Source organism: Ipomoea nil, unplaced genomic scaffold (genome assembly GCF_001879475.1).
Source record: "Ipomoea nil cultivar Tokyo-kokei standard unplaced genomic scaffold, Asagao_1.1 scaffold1334, whole genome shotgun sequence".
Taxonomy (NCBI): Eukaryota; Viridiplantae; Streptophyta; class Magnoliopsida; order Solanales; family Convolvulaceae; genus Ipomoea; species Ipomoea nil.
In genome coordinates this window covers 165,144-173,163 of record NW_017617762.1, presented here as the reverse complement: position 1 = coordinate 173,163, position 8,020 = coordinate 165,144, and the positions used below count along the sequence as shown (strand labels likewise).

The 8,020-nt window shown below is 35.3% G+C and overlaps 1 long non-coding RNA gene across 1 annotated transcript; it reads right to left on the bottom strand.

The window, feature by feature from the left end:
* Positions 1-1,655: 1,655 nt before the first annotated feature.
* LOC109185592 lies at positions 1,656-6,003 on the bottom strand. The gene is made up of 3 exons (XR_002054987.1): positions 5,816-6,003; positions 1,989-1,999; positions 1,656-1,666 (listed from the first exon to the last, which is right to left on the bottom strand). It is a non-coding gene; the product is annotated as an uncharacterized LOC109185592 (long non-coding RNA).
* Between the last annotated feature and the right edge of the window lie 2,017 nt (positions 6,004-8,020).

Genomic DNA, 8,020 nt, shown 5'->3' with positions numbered 1-8,020 from the left:
AAGAAACCTCTGTGATGTAAAATAAAGAGGATATTCTTGCTACTAAGAAAGATAATGCTAAAAAGGTATGAAGGGTGAAAGCCCATAGAAATTATTTGTTCTTTTGAACATGTTTAAAATGTCTTTTTATCATTTTTTGCACTTGGATATTAGATCATTCATTTTTTTTTGGATGTTTCCACTTTCCAGATTAAGACAAATCTTGAAGAGTTGAAACAATTAGCAGAAGAGAAGGCTGCTGATGTTCGAAATGCTGAGGCAGGAGCATCTGATCTCAAGAAAAGTGTTCAGGATCTTTCTAAGAGTCTTGAAGAGTACGAGAAGGAGTATGAGGTAAACAATGAGGAGAAATGTCTTAAAGATCAACTAAGGGATGCCAAAGTTGCTGTTGGAACTGCTGAAACAGAATTGAAGCAGTTACAAATTAAAATAAATCATTGTGAGAAAGAACTGAAGGAGAAGAAAAAGCAGTTGCTCTCAAAGCATGAAGTGTGTCTTGATTTTGGTTGTAATTGTGTTTTTTTTTCCCTTAAGATTATGTTGTAGTAATAAGACTTTGTAGTATTTAGAATTTTTTTGTAATGCAAGACCTTGTTTTGTAATGCAATTGGTTAGTGGTTTTGCCATGCCAATTTAACAGTTTGTAATGAAATTTGATAACTGTATTCTTCATCTCTTGTGAATCAACTCACTTTATGTTAATGAAATCTACCATTAATTTTTTTGTTTATTCATTTTGATTGTTTTGATTGAATGTTGTAACATATGTGCAGTTTGCTTTTGAATGCAATGACCATTAGCAGTTTGCTTTTGAGTGCAATGACTATTAGTGAAATTGGCAAAATCCTGGGCAATACATATGCCATCTATATTGGACTACTATATTTGGCAGTACATATGCCATCTAGAATGGATGAATATTGAGTGATCTAGCAGTACATATTATGGGTAGACACTGGAGAGATAGATATGGAATAGATAATCCTTTTCAATCTCAATTCTTGAGTTAAAAGCTGTGAAAAGTATCTCCATTCATTTATGCTCATAGAATTCTAGAAATATTCACTATATTTGTCAATGCCATTTTGCTACCAATACATTCAACATAAAAAATAGCAAGAAATTTAGACTAAAAATGACTAGAAGCATTTGTTCTGCACATTGTTACATTGCCAAAACACACAAACAGTATTACATACATAAACTGCCAAAAGTCACCATCTAGTAACTAATCAAACTTAAAGGACTACAATTGAAGAAGGTCAACACTGTGAATTTGCTCCACTTGAACTTCCAGCAATGGTACTTGATCTTTTTGTAGATGTGTTGTTTCTCCCCCTTCTAGGTTTATATATGACTCTTTTAGTTGGTGTTCCACGCTACACAAAAATAACAGAAATTGTTAATTATTTCAAAACTAAGGCAACATTGCAAAGCTAAAGAGCATTATGTACTTATATTGAATGTTACTTCTCCAGTGTGTGGGTTTGTATATACACCAAGCCCAACTTGAGATCTAGTAGTGCTTCCTCTTCCACCACCTCTAGTAGTCCCTCCTCTTCTAGTAGTAGCAGTAGAACTTGCAGTCTGGCTAGGTTAAATTGGACAGTAACGTTTGTTGTGTCCCTTTTGCTTACACAATGCACAAGTCATGACTCTTCCCTTTCTAGACAAATGTGTAGTGGACTGTGAAGGCTTTGGTTCTGATTCTTCTAGCTTTCTTCTTTTCTTTGGCCTCCCAGTCATCTTTTTGGGAGCAGGTGCATGTATCTTCTCACTTTGAGTTTTTGGCCAAAAAAAGCTCACCATTTAAGGGTTGAATGACATGTGTATAAGTTTTGATATACACATCATTGGAATACCAAGCATGAACAAAGTCTTCTGGTTGTCTTTCTTTGTCAAAGATAGCACAGATTGCATGTGCACATGGGATACCAGCCAGATCCCAAGCCCTGCAAGAACAACTCCTTTCTATGCTCACCTTAAACTGATGTCTTCCCTTCTTTATCTCATGCCCATCATCACCATTGAAGTCCACCTCCCAACCTACACTCTCAACAATATTCTCATTTAATTTCTTCATGATAAATGATCCAAATTGCCCACCCCACTTTTCAACAGAACTCTTCTTGGCAGCAATCCTCTTCATCACTCCAACTCTGATGTCCTCTAACATGGAAACTATTGGTTTTGACCTAGCCTTTAAGAGTGTGTTGTTGAAGGCTTCTGAAAGATTATTGTCCACTATGTCACACTTCACCTCTATCCTAAAAAATTCCTTACACCACAACTTCATTGGGTATTTGCCTAAGTCTTTTCTTGCATTCACATCAATTTTCTCTAATGCCTTCAGTTCTTCTTCAAGTTGTGCTTATGTGGTTGCCTTAGCACACTGCCAGAAATGCTTTTTCAAGACCTTGTCTCTATGACTGTTACACCAATTAGCATGAACATGCCTTGCACAATTCCAATGTTCAATTCCTGGAAATAATTCTGCAATTATATTACTCAGTCCCTACATGAAACAAACACAATATAAACCAATGAACTTATTGATTAAAACTTAATAAAACAGAGGTATGAAGTGATGGAATAAAGCAGAATTTTCAGAATATGAAGCATAAAATGATGGATTAAAACAGAATATAAAGTATAAACTATTACCTTTTGTTGATCACTCATTAATGTCCAATGGCTGCTGTCCCACATCCCAAGATCTGCCTTCAATAACTCTAGAAACCATTTCCACGATGAGTTATTCTCTATCTCAACAATAGCCCAAGCTATAGGATACATCTGGTTGTTTCCATCTCTACCAACAGCAGTTAATATCTCTCCCTTCAACATATCTTTCAAGAAGCACCCATCTAACCCAATCACCTTCCTACAACCTTCTAAAAACCCTCATTTACAAGCACCAAAACAAACATAAATTCTCTGAAATACACAGGGAGCATCAGGAACAACCTTACATGTTTCAATCTTGACAGTGCTACCTGGATTTGAGTTGAGACATTCTTGAGTATAATCTCTTACTCTTTTAAACTGCCCTTCATAGCCTGCATCTAGTTTTTTAGAATTCCTGTTATAGTCCTTCTAGCCATGCTGATTGTAATATTTAGCTTCAAATCTGCCTTTACGTCATTCTTCAGCTGAGTAAATCCAATGCAAGGATCCTTCCTGACTTTGTCCTCTAATTTATCAACTAACCACTTTTGACTCACAACCCTTAGCTTGTATTTTGAATTGCATCTATGGTCCTGATTTATTGACTTGACTTGAAAACATTTGTATCTGTCTTCCCACCCAGCACTACAGTAGAAAGGACACCCCTCCCCAGTACACTGTCCTTACATATTTAGGTTCATTTTTTTTCAATAAATATCTCTTTTATTGTGTATTGCATAACTTATCATTGCATTTTTAAATTGCACATTATCATCAAACAGCACACCCAACTCAATGGTAGGTGGATCAGACTTAGGATTATATCATTTATATGTTGGGTATTTGCATTTATTAATAGTGGATTGGACCTCTTCACCAACATCATTCTCATTTTCTTCTTGAATGGTGGGTGGATCATCAGAATCATAGTAAACACTCTCATTCCCTTCATTGACATCTACATGAGTGGTTTCAAGTTGCCTACCCATACCCTCTTCATCAGGCCCACCCTCACTTTCTTCCCCACAATCAAACCCACCCTCACTTTCTCCCCCACAATCAATTTCAACATCTGAACCAACTGCCCACCATCAGTTCCTAATTCAGCCTCATTCCCAAAGTCAAACCCCTCAAAGTCCAATTCTATGTCACTCAAACACCCATATTCAGGCCTATTTTCTTTTTCTGCAATTTCAGGACCAGGTAAAGGCATAATAGAAACCAATTCTGGATAATCTAGCCCATGTTCAACATATATCTCACACTTCCTACCTTTCAATGTAATCTGAACTAAGTGCATACTGCTGGCATCATCATTTAAAAGCTTCAATTCCTTAAAGGATTCTTTAGGTAATTTGTAAGTTAGCGATACAATTTTATCATATCTTTGCTCTTTAATATACTTCATCAGATGTGGATAACATACCAAGTCTGGGTCAATTACTACATATTCTACTTCTCCTCCTACATACATAAGCCTAGGATTTTTTGTAAAGTTACCACCATGGTGAATAAGTAATTCTATAGAATTAGACATCCTGAAATAGAATAAGTAAATACAATAAGCAAACAAACAAAAGTAATCTATCAACACATCTTTTTCACATATTTTATCACAATTATTAAATGCACAATTTATAAATCACAACAATCAAATAATATACTTTATGACTTGTGTTTTGTAGGACCCTCACAATAGCTTTACCCGACATATTATACACAAAAGCAGGACAGCAAACACACTTTTTAAGCTTCAGACAGTACAATAAGCATATTTATTCTCAACAAAAGAAGGACCACAACTTCATTGGACAGAACAATATGCAGGACCACAACCACCACTTTACAGAACAGAAATCATTGGACTAGTTATTTGAACTAGAATTCTTTAGAATAATGCACAACTTACCTACTTGCACAAGCTAATCGACGCGGAAGGATGGTGGTGCAGCGCAACTTTTCTTCCTCGGATGCACTGTCGAAGTCTTCAGAATCGGCGCTGTCTTCAGTTTCGTATGCGCTGCGTCTGCGTCTAGAACAGTGAATGAACTGCGTCTATTCTGCACGCCTTCTGCACTGTCTTCGGTTTCTATCTCGTTGTAGGCTCTCACTGGCGGTTTCGTATAAAGGCTTTCTGCTTTTTCACTTGTCGAATTCTCAAGCGTTGAAGGGCGGATTTAGGGTTTCAAATTAATGGGTTAATTTTGTTATTTAATTGTCATGTCATCAAATTTTGTTATTTCATTGCCATGCCATCATTGCCACATAATCAGTGATCGGGCCAAGTCAGACTCCAGCAGAGGTAACCTGCAAAAAAATCTAATCGACAAATTTTTAGAGGTAAGTGTGTCCAATTAGATTATGTGTTAGTTGATGGGGAGAATTGAGCACTTCCAAGTAGTAGATGGGCCTATTTGACACTTGTGCCCCAACATTTATGTTTCCTATCTGCAATATAAATGACACATATCGTCTATTCGACTATTATAATAAAGCCAAACATATTTGGTAAATAAAAATGGGAAAAAAGTTTCCGCCTAAAGAAAACGTCAGCGTTTCATTGATTCTTGGGGGCTAAGTTTTGGACTCTCTTTTGTTTCCTATTTTTTGCTGATTTGTTGACTTTTCCCTGCCAAGGTAACGTGTGGATTTTAATTTACTGATTCCCGTACGATTTAGATTGTAATATGTACAGACCTTTTTCTTATATATACACGTTATATGTATAGGCCTTTGCTTATATATACACGGGTTACAAGCCAAACAAAAACAAGGTAATACAATTTGGTTGATGTTCTTAATTTGTAAAACACAACACCTCAAGCTTCATGTCTAGCCAATTTGTTCTTGCTTCTCAAATCCACCCGTAAGGTCATGATGGTGCGATTAGTGGATACATATGAGGTTTCTGAAACAAAAACAAAAAGCCCAATCAAGATCAGGGGATGTGTATTTCAGAATGCAAAGGTAAGTAAAGAAATTTAGTAATTTTCTGTAACAATGTAAGTTTTCAGTATTATTTGTGTTATATAATAATGTTTCTGTTTGTCACAAATCAAAAAATTTGCTTACTATCCATGCGCATATACCTACAACAGTAATATATTAATGTCTGATGTCTGATGTATATTCATTTTGTGGGAAAAACTTTTCAAAGTGAATAGTTAACAAGTGCAGGCAGAATGAAAAGGTTGAAGGGGTCAAAAAGCATATGTGGAAAGAGAAAGGACAATGATGAAGATAAAGGTACAATGGAAGCATACCTGATGTTTTGAATTCAAGCTTTATCAAAATTCCACTTACTATTTGATTTGCAGTATGTTTCTATTTTGCTTTGGATATGTGCCTCAATTCTGCACCATCTACACTTTATTTTATTTGGATCAATAAAATCAGGGAGATCAAAGGCTAGTTATGGCTATCCTAATTAGTTTTTGGCTAAGTACTTAAATCTAAACATTATTTTTTAGGGCCAATGATCTAAGTCACATCTTTAACATTCCTTTTTCATTGAATCAGAATTCAACATCTTGAACTTGTTTACAACTATTGTTTATTTTATTTATTCTTTCCAAACTATTTTTCCCACTTTGAATCATTTTAATTTAAGAAACAAAACTCATTAGTTCTCTTGGGATTTGACCTGGTCTTGCCACTACTAGAAATTAGTGGAGTGAGCCAGTATTAATTTTGTAGGGCTTCGATAACCATATCAGGCTTAACATATCCTGTGGTATCTTCGAGATACAAAGATTTGACATTTATGTGAGAAACCAAGATATGATTTTTGATGAGCTACTTGGGCACTAGCTATTCTGTTTGATTCCCATGATGCCAAGTCTCAAACTGGTTATGCAATGAATCATCCCCAATGTTTTAAATGAGGACAATAAAGTTTGTGTTGCACAAATGATAAATGCGTCTGTTTATGAATTTGATAAAGCATATATAATCTCAAAATTCAACATACGTGAGCTTCAGAAGAGTGACAGCATTATCGTACAAGATATTCACTCTAGTGACAATCCAAAAGGTTTGTTCACAAAATCTTTTTCTACACTTATTTTTGGAAAGATGTTTTTATGTGTAGGATTTGAAGATTGTTATCTTCAGGGGGAGTGACATGAACTTGAATCAATCTTGGAGATTGGATCTTGAAGACCAACAATTGTAATCTTTTTCTTTTGATTGAGTTTTGATGTTTTTTTCTTAATTAAAGATTTTTTAACGAGCCAGCTAGTGCAACACATAAATGCATACATATCATTTACTCTTTTCCTTAACCAGGTTTTTTCCCACTGGATTTTTCTAGTAAGGTTTTTAACGAGGTATAGTAATGTCCCAGGGGGAGTGTTGTGAATAAATATATGTGGACATTACTATAGGTATTATACTATGATAGTACTTCTTCATCCTTTGTAGCATTGTAGTTGTTAAGACATTCATAATAATTTGTGGCTAAAATTCATCCATGAAGACATTTTCTTTCTCCAAGTTGTCTCTTCGAGTCTCGCCACTTCTGTAACACCCCAGATTTTCAGGGCATTTAAAACTTATAAAATAAAGGTGAAATCTCATTAGTTCCCGAAAACGTAACATAAAGAGTACAGGGTGCTATGCCACACCTGAGCTGGAGAACTCAGGTGCACAGGCCAACTAACTAATATCCTTAATAAAGTAAATGCATAACATGGCACGCAGGCCGAAAGGGAAACTATCTACTTCTACGCTCCAAGATCTAGCGCGCTCCAGTGACTTATTCTTCTGTGCCTGAAAGCCAAATATATCTGTTCAGCGAGAGATGCTGGTAACCCACTCCAACGCGTTGAAATACAATATATATATATATATATATATATATATATATATATATATATATATATATATATATATATATATATATATATATATATATATATATATATATATATATATATATATATATATATATATATATATATATATATATATATATATATATATATATATATATATATATATACATACATACATAGATATACGAAAAGTCATTTCGAAGCATGAAGATATATCCTAGGAGACTCTAACTTTCAAATCAGGGAACCGACTCGACAAATAGGGGTACACACAATCTACAGTCATACGGCACAGTTATAGATAAACACAACCAATAATCACAATTAAACATGTATAGTTTACTAGCAAGAATCCTACGGTCACGTTTCCATATCAGTCACAACATCAATCCTTCTTATCTCATCATATAGCACACTTTGTTGGCGCCACAGGACCAATCGCATGCCCATACATGAGGGTCAGCGCATATAGCTCTGACACGGCCCCGCAGCACCCTGCCCCGCCTCACAATACGGAG